A 14971-nucleotide genomic window follows, 5' to 3' on the forward strand; every position below is an offset into this window, starting at 1 on the left:
AAAACTCTTAAAGAGCAAGGCAAAGTCACAAATGTGGTTAAGCCTAGTGAGAAGTCAGTTTCAGTTAATGATGTTCTACAAGTACTGGCTGAGCAAGGGAAGGCGATAACTGAACTCACTAAAGCGGTGAAAGTGCTGACTACCCAGAGCAAGAACCACAGTAGTCCTACACAAAGTAAGACCAAAATGGATTTACCCCAGATGGCAAGCCTATATGCTTCAAATGTCAAGTCGCTGGTCATATTGCTAAACAATGTCCACAGAGAAAACACCAAAACTCTGAGCAGCCTCTGGTTTGCAGTCAGTCGGAAAACGCGAGACCCTGGTTGCAGTGAGTCGGGCAAGGCAGGGTAATGTCGTAGACTCACCTCAACCTGAGATAACACGTGAGCAAATCATTGAGCGTCCTATAGGCCAATGCCCAATAGTTGACCTAAAACTTAGTGGCGTACCAGCCCATTGGTTACTTGACACTGGCAGTCAAGTTAGTACCATAACAGACAAGTTTTTCAAAGACCACATTGGTGACAGTGAGAACATACTTGCTACAACTGGCTGGCTCAAGATAGCTGCTGCTAATGGACTTGACATTCCTTATCAGGGTTATGTGGAACTGGAGGTTGAGACTATGGGTTTGAAAATTCCAAACTGTGGTTTTTTGGTTTTGAAGCCCTCAGCTAATCCTGTTGTTTCTGAATAGTGCATAATTGGTATGAATGTCATTTGCAGATGCAGACAGCTTGTGGCAGCAGAGTTTGACAGTGCTTTGGGAGGATCCTTAGACTCCGGGTGGAGGACAGCTTTCCAACAGATACAAGTCTGTAGCATTGCAGGCAGAGAGAAAGTACGTATCCCGGCGGCCTCAGTGTCCACGGTACTTGTTAGAAGCCATACCAAAACCTCAGGTGCATCCTCTCAGATTATCATTGAACCAGTGACCACACCTCGACCCCCTGGTCTGGTAGTTCTCCCAACACTTGTTACAAATGCCAGCCACTTTCATCCCCTCCAGGTTGTTAACTTTTCCTCAGAGGATGTGTGGTTGTGCCCTAGAACAAGGCTAGGCATTATCTCCAATGTTGATTGTGTTGAAAGTGAGCAGACATGCCAAGTAAAGTTTAAGCGCATCTCTGCAGATGTTGAACAGGTTTTAGTGGATTCCAACACAGATCCAACTGTCAGTAAGGTGCAAACCATGTTGGACAAACTTGACATAGGAGGTACTGAGGAGAAGCGAGTCGCTCTCTGTGCATTACTTTCTTGTTATATAGATGTGTTTATAGACAATGAGGAAAATCTTGGCCACACAGAAAAGGTGAAGCACGAGATTAAGTTGGTTGATGATGTCCCAATCACACAACCGTATCGTCGCATACCTCCTAATCAGTACCAAGAAGTACAAGAACACATCTCTAAACTTTTGAGGAAAGGGATCATACAGGAAAGTGAAAGTGCTTACGCCTCACCCATTGTGGTAGTCCGCAAGAGTGATGGTAGCATACGTTTATGCGTAGACTACCGTAAACTGAATCTTAAGAATAAGAAAGATGCATTTCCGTTGCCTCGCATTGATGAGAGTTTTGATGCCTTAAAAGGTGCAAAATACTTCTCCACAGTAGATTTAGCAAGTGGGTATCATCAAGTGGCCATGGATGAGAGAGATAGGCATAAGACTGCCTTCACCACGCCTTTTGGGCTGTTTGAGTATGTTCGCATGCCCATGGGAGTGTGTAATGGCCCTGCGACATTTCAAAGACTGATGCAGGCAACCATGAGCAATTTGATATTTGACATCATGTTGGTCTATCTTGATTATATACTGGTGTATTCACCATCATTTGAGTCTCACTTGGAAAGGCTAGACATTGTCCTTAAATGTTTGAGATACACAGGACTAAAAGTGAAGTGAAGTTAAATTCCTTGGGCACCAAATTTCTGCAGAGGGCATTGCAACTGATCCCTCTAAGATAGCTGCAGTCAAGGAGTGGTCTAAGCCCACCGCTGTTAAAGAGCTTCAGTCGTTTCTAGGCTTATGCAGCTACTACAGAAGGTATGTTGAAGGGTTTTCTAAGATAGCAGCCCCACTGCATGACCTTGTAAATCAATGTCATGGTGCTGTTAGTACAGCCAAGTCTAGTCAAAAACTGAGTGCACTGTGGGATGCTAACAGCCAGGATGCATTTGACACACTGTAAGAAAAGCTTGTTACTGCACCTGTTCTGGGATATGCAGATTTCACTTGCCCATTCATCTTGGAGACCGATGCAAGTGGTCAGGGCTTAGGAGCTATCCTATGTCAGCAGCAAGGTGACAAGAAACGTGTCATAGCATATGCAAGTAGACGGCTAAGAAATGCAGAGAGAAATGACAAAAACTACAGCAGCATGAAACTGGAGCTGCTTGTCCTTAAGTGGGCAATAGTGGAAAAGTTTCGAGGTTATTTGCTAGGCTCAAAGTTCACGGTTATTACAGATAATAACCCCTTATGTCATCTCAAAAATGCAAAACTTAGAGCTATTGAACAAAGATGGGTAGCGCAGTTAGCTGCTTTTGACTTTGATGTGCAGTACCGCCCAGGTCGGTGCAACCCTGCAGCTGATGCACTGTCACGGCACCTGTTAGCAGGGGAGCCAGAGCTACATGATGATGAGTTTGATGATTGCATCGCAATTTGTAACCTGATCTGTAGAGGTACCACTCTTGACCCTGAGTTGGTCACAGCAGGAGTCAAATGTTGTCAGCTAAACCAGATTAGGGCTATAGAAGCTGATCAGTGTGGGTCCCATTCTAAAAAGGCAACACCAACCCTTCCAGGCTATTCCAAGGAACAACTGCAGACCTTTCAGTGTCAAGATCCTGTGATCAGCATTTTTAAACAGTTTTGGGATCAAGACAGTCAGCCAAGTTCACAGGAAAGAAATAATCTTCCTGTTAATGTCAAATCATTGTTGAAACAATGGAAACACATTCAGATGCGTGATGGGTTGTTGTACAGAGGAGTGAATGATCATCATTTTGGAGAGTGTTTTCAGTTTCTTGTTCCCAGTTGTTTACAACAGTCTGTAATGCAGAGTGTACATGATTCTATGGGCCATCAGGGAATAGAGAGGACGTTGAAACTGTTGAGGCAAAGAGCATTTTGGGTAGGGATGCACAAGGACATCGAGCACTGGGTCAAAAGTTATCAGCGCTGTGTTCTCACTAAAATGCCCAATCCAAAAATTCACCCTCCAATGAAATCCTTTTTGGCAACACGGCCTTTAGAAGTGGTGGCAGTGGACTTCACGCTTCTCGAACCAGCCTCAGATGGCCGAGAGAATGTTTTAGTCATTACTGATTCAGACCAGGGCCGTACCTTTGAATCAGAGGTCATGGCAGAGCTTTGTAAAATGTACGGTGTGAAAAAGACACGCACTACACCCCATCATCCCACAGGGAATGCACAGTGTGAATGTTTTAACCGTACGCTCCATAAACTACTGCGTACACTTCCAGCTGACAAAAAGAAACGCTGGCCTGAGCACTTACCCGAGCTTGTATATGCATATAATGTCACCCCACACGCAACTACAAGGTATTCCCCTTACTTCTTGCTCTATGGGGTAGATCCGCATCTTCCTGTTGATGCACTGCTTGCAAATGAAACTGGCAACAACAAAAATCTTGATTGGCTTGCTGTGCACCAAAATAGACTCAAAGAGGCCCATGCAAGAGCCAAAGAGTATAGTGAACAAAAGGCAGCAGAACGCATTGCTCAGCATAGTCACAATTTATTGTCCTTCAGTTGAAGTAGGAGAGTATGTAAACCTGAGACACAGACCGGCTGGTCGTAACAAAATACAGGATGCTTGGAGTCCAGTTGCCTACCAAGTTGTAGACATTGTAGGTACAACTTACACAGTACAACCTGCAGAAGGAGGGCCTATCAAGAGAGTGAATAGGGTTGACATTAGACCATGTGTTAATATTCCGGACTTGACCCACAGAAACACTGGAAGAAAGACTGTAACCACATCAGCTGAGACTACTGAACTAGACATTGACTCGTCTATGGGTTTCTTTTAATTTAAACCCTCATTTAGATGTTGCAAACTGCTTAGTTGATGATTGTGTTCAGCAGCCAGAGGACTCTGATTTGATTTCAGACAGTGAACCTCTATTAGAACAGGCAGAGACTGAACATGTTGAGATTGAAACATGTACTACTGACCAACCATGTGAGGTGCAAGCATCTACTCCTTGTGTTAGGAAAGCTCCTGTACCTGCTCCTCGCAGGACCAAGCGTGCAACTGCAGGGAAACATCCAAACCCCTACCATGAACCTAGGTCAGTGTTGGAGCCAGAACTGAGTCCATCAATGGTCTCCCAGATAATTGCAAGCTTAGGTTCTGTGTTTTTCTGAGAAGCTCTAAAAGAAGTTAAACATAGTTACTTTGTCACCAAGGACGTTGACTGTTAAGCAGGGGAGAATGTAACCAGGTGGAAAAAAGTGGTTAACTGTAAAGTGTTCACTGTAAATCCATTGTATTATCCACATGCTGGTTGAAGTACCTGCGTAGGGTGGCGCCATCCCCAGGTGCCGGGGTAATGAGTGTCAGTGGTGTGAGTGAGTTAGGCTACCTGAACCAATGTTCGAGAAACTCTGTAAGAAATGTTTGTGGGATCAATGATTTACCCTGTTACATGAGCAGCATAGAGATGTTAACAATGTTTTTTTTGTTCTTTTGTCCTTTTGTAGAGAGACTACTGCCGTATGTTCTTATGTTCATTTTTTCATGCAAACGTGCCGCTGCACGCTAGTACGCCATTTCGAGACCAGAGATAGAGCACGAGTTGCATGTTTTTGCTAACTCTTATTCTTTACTAGTTCGGAGAACTGAAGTGTTTGCTGAGAATAAAGAACCCCTTTTCGTATTTGAAGTCTTGTGTGTTCATTTAGAAAATGTGCTTTAATGCTCACAGCATTTTGGGAATCAGAGTCATCTGAAGGTTGGTCATTCAGGTTATCTGTCTCTTAAAGACTGAAAAGGGCATCAGGTACCAAGAATACAACCTCGCTTATCACACCTGACCTTTGCCAGTACTGTTCCCAAATATTTACACTAAGACGTTTAGCTCCAGTCCACCAACCAGCCTTCCATTGATCCACAAAATGGTTTTTACAGTAGTTTTCTATTATATGAAGATCACCATTGTTAAATTGTCTATGATCAATAGCAATTATAATAACAACCTTATTTAATTGATGTAACTTGTAACGTAGCTCGCGCTACAGAGCGAGGAGACGGACAAAAACGCTTCGGGGAGCGGCTTCCGGGATTGGCGGGGGAAAGTCCTCTTCCACGGGGTCCGGGTCGAGCCTGGAAGAACACAGACACACAAGCCCCTCGGTGGCTCTCTCTGCGATAGCTCCGCCTCCTCTGAGGCGTCGGGAGCTCGCAGCAGCTATCGAGAGCCAACCGAGGGTTAAGCCAACGCTCGTCTGTGCGCTCATTCCGTCTGCCCGCTGCTTGCACCACAGGTTGCTCCTCCCTGTGGTGTTCGCCGAGCTGGGCAGACTCATAGCACTCAATAGGAGTCTCGTCGCGAAAGCCAGTTGATAGAGACTGCGCTTTCTTTGGTCTTCGACGAGACTTCCTTGTTCCCACAGCGCCAGGGGTATTCCTGTCTCTGGGTTGTTCGAGCTGTAACACAGGAGAGTCAAACCGAATTAAACCAGCCAACATCTCGTTGCAGTGAACGAACAGTGCCGTTTCAAGGTATTTGGGGGCCCCAAGCAAAGACACCAACCGCCCCCCCCCCCCAACCTAAGTATGGGATTACCCGGGACTAGGGTTGCCACCTAGGTCTGACAAAAAACAAGGACACTGTCATACTGACACAGGGTGGCGAGTGTAATCTGTTGAGCGGGGGGGGTTGGCGAACGTAAATTGTTGAGCGGGGGGGGGGGGGGGGGGGGGATGCGAACGTAAAATGTTACCGGAGGGGTTTAAAATGGACACAGCGAGAAAAAAACAGATTTAAAGTGTGCAGAAACAGTCTGAATCGTGGTTTTAACTAACCTAATTTTTTCCGGGACTGAATATTAAAAAGAAGAAAAACCGGGACAAACCGGGACGGCCCGGGAAAACCGGGACAGGTGGCAACACTAGCCGGGACGTATATATTGTTTTTAGCCTACCTGCTGCTAAATTACACCATTTGTACAGGTAGGCCTAATTTATCCAGTGTAAATCACTTACCACTGTCTTGTGTTTTTTTGTGTTCCTCTTTCTTCTTTTGTTTTCTCTTTTGGCTTCCTGATGTATAAATTCGCTTCATGGTTAAGTTTTATATTTGCCGGCATCTAAAACTTGGCTGTCTGCCAGGACAGTCTGCCTGCCTTCAGCAGCTGGTGGGAGGGGCCCCTTGAGGGGGATTCTGAGAACAGTGTCATTGCTCATGACTTTGAGAATGTAAAGGGGGGCTCACACAGTTTGTCGCTGCATTTAATTCTTAACCTGTTGTTGTCTGGGGGCCCCAGGCCAGCTTGGGGCCCCAAGCAATTGCCTGGTTTGCCTGCCCCATCGCGACGGGCCTGTGAACGAACTCACCAGAGTCTCGCTCTCTCGCTGTGTCCTTGATGGATCCGTGGTTATGTAACGTAGCTCGCGCTACAGAGCGAGGAGACGGACACAAACGCTGAGGAGAGCGAGATTTAATAAAGGGAATACCAAAAGCAGAGTCGACATAGCAGGCAGGGGTCATAACTTGGAAGCAGTCCGAACAGGAAGGAAAAACAGGCATGACAAAACAGAAACCAGGAGGACTCACGAACTAGGCAGGAACAAACTGATGATGGAAAACACAGAGCTTGAAAACGGGGATACAACGAACAGGACTTCAAACAGGCTGACAATACAAACCGACTGATAGACAAAACCACAGATCACTAGACTGGGGAAATACTGGGACTTATATACAATGTAACTAAACTAGGGACAGGTCACGGCAATGACACGGGGGCGTGGTAACAAACAAGGAATCACGGAGACAAACGAGCAGGGCGGGATAAACAAGCAAGGAGCACAGACAAGAGGGAACCCGGAGTGACAGCTAAGGGAGGGGGCGAGGCCATACGAGACATAACTATTGTATGATAAGGTTTATAAAATGTATAGTATGTTTTTAGAGAGCAGGAGCAAATTTTGTATTCACGTATAGTATTTATAGGTAAAAGAGGAAGGAGCACTGTCCTGGAACATGTCCTGTTCACTATTTGGATTAGTGTTTAGGAAGAATGAATATTGTTATTGTCCATCCTTCCGATGCTGCCTTGGTTCTCTCTCACGCTCTGTCTTTCTACTGTTCTACCCATTATATTGTTTATGTAGTGATGTTGCACATTATTACAGTTTAACTTGATTCTGAGTGAATATAATTACATAGAGGTTTGAAGATTAATTACAAATTTAAAAATATTTCAGGGGAAGAATTCAAACCATTTGCTGTGGTACTCCAATTTGTGGTCAAGTACATCCTGTTTGCTTTACTAATCTTGAGCTACCCAGAATCCAGATGGAGTCCACCTGCTACAATTTGAATTGACACACACCTGAGCCTATAAGGGTCCACAATTTACACTACATTGTCATGACAAAAACTGAGCCGTGAAGTTTAAGGAAAATCAGTGGATCTCCAGGATAAAAGTTGTGCAAGCAAAAGACCAGGCCAATGACATAAAACAACATATATGGCTTTGAATACTCACTAGGACCTCACTAAGAAGATTAGCACCATCATGAACCTTCCTAGTATAGTTGAGTGACAGGAAAGAAGCCACTATTGAGTAAAAAGTATATGACAGCCCATTTGGTGTTTACTAAACTGCATATAAATGAATCTGGTAATGTGGGAGACTGGTGTATGGGCAGAACAGCAAGCACCATGACTCAAAAAACAAGCACTGTGTAACGTATCAAGGGGGCGGGTGTGATGTGGATGCAGGTGTTTGAATAATTTATTAAATAAAGAAGGCAACGGACTAAACAGAGGAATGTAAACAGGTACAGTTGTGATCAAATTTATTCAACCCCCAATGCTGCGAAGGGTTTTATGGAATTCAGTGCACATTTGTAATTGTGTTCATAATGAAATCTTACAAGGACTTGTTAAAGAACTAAATGCAACTAAGATAGCATCAATTTTTTTTGTCATAAAGTATTAAATGGCCTTTTTGTGATTTCTTCATTGACACAATTATTCAACCCCTTTACGACTACCACTCCTAAGAACAGAGGTTCATTCCAGTGTTTTCCATCAGGTATTGAAAACATCTGTGGATGTCAACGAGCAGCAATCAAGCATGATAAGCACCAATTAGGCAGATTTAAAAGGACTGTGATACTCAGCTCCTTCTAGACATCTACTGGTGTGTTTCCAAGCATGGTGAAGGCAAGAGAATGGTCCCAGAAGACAAGAGAAGAGGTTATTGCTCTTCACAAGAATGGCAATGGATATAAAAAGATTGCGAAGTTGTTAAATATTCCAAGAGACACTATCGGAAGTATCATTTGCAAGTTCAAGTTAAAGGGCACAGTGGAAACGTTACCTGGTCGTGGCAGAAAGAAGATCCTGACCGCGACTGCTGTGCGCTACCTGAAGCGTAATGTGGAGAAAAATCCCCGCGTGACTGCTAAGGAACTGAAAAAAGACCTGTCAGATGTGGGCACTGAAGTTTCAGCTCAGACAATAAGGCGCGCACTGCATAACGAAGACCTCCATGCCAGAACGCCCAGATGCACCCCCTTGCTGACTCCAAAGAACAAGAAAAGTCGACTGCAGTATGCCAAAAGTCATGTGGACAAGCCACAAAGGTTTTGGGACAGTGTACTGTGGTCAGATGAAACTAAATTAGAACTGTTTGGGACAATGGACCAGCGCTATGTTTGGAGAAGGAAGAACCAGGCTTATGAACAAAAGAACACCTTGCCTACTGTGAAGCATGGCGGGGGGTCAATTATGCTTTGGGGCTGTTTTGCTTCTAATGGTACAGGAAAGCTTCAACGTGTGCAGGGTACCATGAATTCCCTTCAGTACCAGGAGATCTTGGAGGAAAATGTGATGGAGTCAGTCACAAACCTGCGGCTTGGGAGACGTTGGACCTTCCAACAGGACAATGATACGAAGCACACATCCAAGTCCACTAGAGCATGGTTGAACATGAAAGGCTGGAACATTCTAGAGTGGCCATCGCAATTACCAGACTTAAATCCAATTGAGAACCTCTGGTGGGACCTAAAGAAGGCAGTTGCAGTGCGCAAGCCTAAGAATGTGACTGAACTGGAGGCTTTTGCCCATGAAGAATGGGCTAAGATACCCATAGGTCGCTGCAAGACACTTGTGTCAAGCTATGCTTCACGCTTGAAAGCTGTCATAACTGGAAAAGGATGTTGTACTAAGTACTAAAAAATTATGTCACTAGGGGGTTGAATAAAACTGATAATGATGTGAGCACAGTAAAGACATTTGTGGTTATTCCATCATAAATATTATGTTATGTTTGTCTAATTTATAAGTGCCTCTTTGATATAATTGTAAATAAGATGACTGAAATGATCAAAATCAATGTCAAACTGGCCAAAACACTTTATTTCAGTGGGGGTTGAATAAATTTGATCACAACTGTATAGGGGAATATAGGCAAAAGAGAACATGCAACCAACTATGCGGAGAATAGACAATAACTAACTAACAAACCTACCTACTATGAAGGACACACACGATAACAGAAACACTAAACACAAACAAACTAAACAGGACTGAAAGAACATAAATACTAACTACACTCAGGGCATTAAAACACAGAAACCTGGAAATACAAAACTAATGTTACAACTAAACATGAACTTTATCAGGAGGCAGACAGACAGGGAAGACAACGCATACAAAAGTGAGAATACTGAAATCATTAACTAGGATAGAGAGATTATACGTGGGGAATACACACGACTAGAAACAACTAAATGAACCAAGGTAACTAAAATAGAGTTCAGGAGATCAGAGGACAAGATACTTGCAAAGAGCAATGCAGAGTAGATGTGATGATGCCAGTAGCTCTGGCCTATCACCAAGACTCTACAGACATTCATGTTATTGATTAAATGTTGTACTTACCTGTTCCTGTGTTATTCTCAGGGGGACTGGCGGCCCAGCCAGCTCCTTCCTTATAGTGGTCAAAGGGCCCTCGGCCTACTAAAGGAGGGGAGGGGGGTTACAGGTCCTGGAATTCATGAGGACGGAGATGTATGCAACAAATGGAGATATTAATAATTATTCCTGTCATAGTAGTGCACTAAATGTAAAATGTTATGTGTATATTGTGTGTTACTGCAGTAATGTATGTATGTCATGTTTGTGTTTGTAGGTAAACCCTGCTAGTAGTAGTGGTATGTCCCAGCTTAATTAAGGGGAAGGGCTACTAGTATAAGAGGGCTTCCTCTCAGAGGCTAAGGGAGGTAGAGATTGGTTGGTTAATGTTGGTTGTAGATATTGGAGGTTATTGTGTTGAGCCCAAGAAAGTTAGGGGCTAGACTGGCTGCTGATTGCCAGTGCTTTCTTGAGGTACTGCTTATAAGCCTTTGCGGGCTTGAGTACTTTTTATATGTTTGTTTTCCTTTTATACAGTTTTTCTTTTTGTTTATTAGTATTGGTGATTTACTCCTTTGCTGGAATACACAATTAAAACACCTGAACTGGAACTTCCATGCCTGTATTCATCTCGCTCTCTGTAGTGAACCCACCTCCATATTCACCCACTCGTAGTACCACGTTCACAGTAGAACATAAGGAATATAACATAGAACCAACCGGACCGGCGCACGGGAAAGGTGGGGGTGAAGAGCAGGGTAGCTAACACAGAAGGAACAGAGCACAGGAATAAAGAAAACCTTACAAACACAATGACTAACACAGATGGCTGAAACAGAAGATCTAAAATACACTGGGACAGGGAAGCAAAACAAGACACAGGTGGGAACACTGAGGACAGGGGTGTGACAGACAGAAGGGAACTATGGCAACAGGAAAACAAGGAGGGACAATGGAGGGGGGCAGAGTTGGGCGTGACACACTGCATATCACCTGTCTAAAACTGTCCCTGTTATGAAAGTTGTGGCAGTAACATCCTTAACCCCTTTATTCAGTACTTTGTAGCAGTTAAATCTGTAAATCATAGATGTCACTATAAGCTTTTAACATCTGGATTTGGCCAGTTCATCTCTTTCTGAATGGTCTGTCAGATTGTATGAAGATCATCTGTACGCTTCATCTTCAGATCTCTCCATGGATGTTTGGCATGTTCATTCAAGGACATTCATACACTTGTCCCCCAGTGTTGGCTGTATATTTGTTAGCGTGTGCTCTAGAGTAGGGGTTCTTTTTGCATTTTCCTGTTTTTGGCTTCATGTACTTGCTCAGTTGGTGCCAGTCTCCTGGTCCCTGCAGCTGAGAAGTACCTCTTAAGTTCTTCCACAATCTGCCGTAATACTTGATCGTGCCCCTGGTTAGCAAGAGCCGCCCTCAACTCAGCTGTCTCACGTATCGCGGCTGGGTCCATGTTTCAAGCTGAATCGTTAAAGTGTTAAAGACATAACGTGCCTCTTCAAGATAGGTGTTTCCTTTGTATAAAACCAATAAAGACCTTAGAGAGACTGATAAGATGATACAGATACTGATACAGATCATGTGGCTTCAAAGTCAATTTGGTGGAAACCATGGACGTAATTTTGATTTCAAAAGTGGGGGGGACATGGATTCGTCGCTATTTAAATATTTGGTTTTAACCGTAAAAACTGGGGGGACCAAAGCCGGCTTTTGAAAAAGTGGGGGGGACATGTCCCCCCCGTCCCCCCCCCAAAATTACGTCCGTGGTGGAAACAGGAAACAGTCCCAATGAATTTCATTGTAAATTGATAAGACTACATTTGAGACATACTGTCATACTAAAAACATAAGTGTTGGAGAGGTCTGAAAAATGTTTTAGAGGTCGGACAAGTGTTGAGGTCCGACGTTGTAGGAGTATGACACGTTGTAGGGGTCTGACAAATGTTATAGGGGTCTGACATATGTTGTTGGGCTCTGACAAGTTTTGTAGGAGGTCTCGCGTACAACACGGCTGGAAAACCACTCTCTTACAGACTGCATCTTATCTGGTAAGCTCTGTTAAACCATAAAATAATTAGTTATAAAACAAACAAGTGGCATCTGGCACTTATTTATGAAACACAACTTTTCACAACTTATCCTGAACAGGTTGATCTACATTAGCCTGTATCTCTTTTGAAGATAAACTAACAGTTCATTCATTAGTTTGAGGTTTTCAGGTTTGAGCACAGGGTCCCACGGCTTTTGTCACCTTTCAGCGACCACGTTCTCCAGAGGGCCAGGCGTCATATTTGACTCCACAGTGCATGCACAGGAAGGACAGGCCAAACTGGCAGTGCTTGTTGAAGGGCTGAGTGCAGGTGACCCGCAATGTGTCCCAGCCCTCCTCAGCAGCCTTAGGCAAGAAGTCCGCTGACGGTCGATGAAGGACATAATGGTTACACAGCAATTATTTTAGCTCCTAATGAATTTGTGGAGTGTACAAAACTACATGCTCACTTTGTAATGCTTTGTGCTCAACTGGTTGGTGAATGTATGCAGAGGATTGTATTGCAAATATTTAATCAAAATCAGAGAAACCTATACCAAACCGTTACAGAAATGTGATTTAGATGGTTTACCTGTGACGTAAATGACACATGTTTAATTTTGATAGGTACCATAGTGAAGACTGTCCATCTAGCTAATAGAATTTACTCATAATAAATTAATTAACTTTTAAGTAACTTATTCTAGTTAATTCGTATAATTATTTCTCATATTATATGCTTCGCAACAAAAATTTCCCGCCAATTATTTGAGCGGTCTGATCTTTGCGTTGAAGCAAAGCCCCGATTATCCGGTTTGGGATGCGTTACATGCGCCCTCTTGTGGTGAAAAATATAGTGGCACCTGAAATAATGTGTAGCGTAACCTCAATTCTCAGTTTAACTGGATAACTCTGACAGTACAAATACTCGTGGTTAAAAACACAAGACAAGACCAGCATTAGTGCTGATCAAGATCACTTTAGCGTAAATGGATAGTCCTACACATACTGCAACGTATAGGTGTTGTTAAATCAGCATCCAGAGAGCTAAAGCCGACATATTTACATTTACATTTACATACATTTCCATTACATTACATATTAACATAATGCTAAATACTACGATGAATACAAAATGTATTTCCTTGCAAACCACAAATGTCATAAAATGTATATATTTTATAGAATACATAGATTTTAGAAATGTGCGCAGTATTAATTACAGGTATAACAATACACAAAGCTACAATTTAGAATTTGGCTAAACTCAAGTGTAAAACATGTATAATAGCGCAGTTAAAATTCAGTATAGTCTAAACAATATGTTACCTTAAATGCAGAAAATTAGTTATGTAATACAGGACATTATTACACGTGTAATTAAAAAACGTACACAGTTTAAGGCCATCGTCAGCATCAGCATGTCTGACCGTAATTACTTGGTCTCATGCCATTAAAATTTTATTTACTTTTACATTAACTGCGGTACGCATGTTAATATGTTAAAACCTATTTCTTTCAAATAGCCTACATTTTAAAAGGTTATTCTGTTGCTATCCCTTCGCCTCCCGCATTTCAGATTAAATTTGTTTTCTAACAGGATTAAAAAGTAAGCTGTGCCTTGAACTCCTAATTCTTCTTAATTCCTATCACATGCAGGTCTATGTAACACTCAGTAAGCCCCATCACAAATCTTGTTTGCTTATTATACCCAAACAAACAAACTAAGGCCACTAGCTTTCTATCCCGTGAAACCTGCATTTTAGGAGTGTGGGAAAAGTCCTGACATGCGGTTCGTCCTGCAGCTGTCTCTTGTGGGTTCCGCACATCCTGGCTTTGATGCGCATGTGCCATGTGGACTAGGACGCAGGGTAAACACACATCAGGATGCAGCTGTTCACTGTATGCGCGCTCTTTTGGGGAGTTTAGGAAACAAGCATCTTTGTAGCACACACACACACCCACAAACACCACAGTGTCTAACCACCCACTTTCTTCTCCAATAGCTAAAGTGGACTAATGTTGACAGGCTGTCACGCCTTTCTCGCATTTGAATTTCTCAAATTTCAACCATCTGGAAAAGAGCATTTCTCTAACACCTCCTATGTATAGTGCACTGTATTACACATGTTGAACACAAGAACAGACTGGTTTGAAAACCTTTCCTGGATTAGCAAGGCTGACCGTGACCCCCTTTTAAATTGTTTGGTAGCATACCTTCTCTCCAAATCAAATAAATGGTAGCTATGTAGTGCTTTCAGAGCTTTTACGACGCCTGGAGAACAGGGCTGAACACTGCAGTGTGTTCTTTTCCAAACAGAGCAGACAGGGGGCAGTCTTCTTTCTTTTTAACCTAAACTCTAATTTCATCTAACATCTAAACATTAATTACAAGGCACTGTCAGACACGACCAAGTTAGTCCAGCCAAATAAATGTCATAATGGCACTATGTCTGATTTTTCTTACTGGAAGAATCTTGCCCTTCCTAAGCTGCTCAATGAGTAATTGGGTAGAAATGGCTCCCTCTAATAAGAAGGCTAACTCCACAGGCGTTTGAAAGAAAGTTTTGAGAGACATTTATTTCAGCATGTTGCGGCTTTGGCATTTACGTTTATTTCTGTTTGTTAGGACGTGAAAATGGAAAAATATAGTAGAGGGTTTGTTTTGCATTGGGTCCTGTTTGTCATGTAAGGGCATGAAAATGGAATGTAGCAGCACGCATCTTACATTTTCATCAGTGATGTACTGATAAAACGTCTTCGCTTTGTTCTGATCCCAGACAGAAACAGATTTGTTGT

Source organism: Brachyhypopomus gauderio, chromosome 18 (genome assembly GCF_052324685.1).
Source record: "Brachyhypopomus gauderio isolate BG-103 chromosome 18, BGAUD_0.2, whole genome shotgun sequence".
NCBI classification, from domain to species: Eukaryota; Metazoa; Chordata; class Actinopteri; order Gymnotiformes; family Hypopomidae; genus Brachyhypopomus; species Brachyhypopomus gauderio.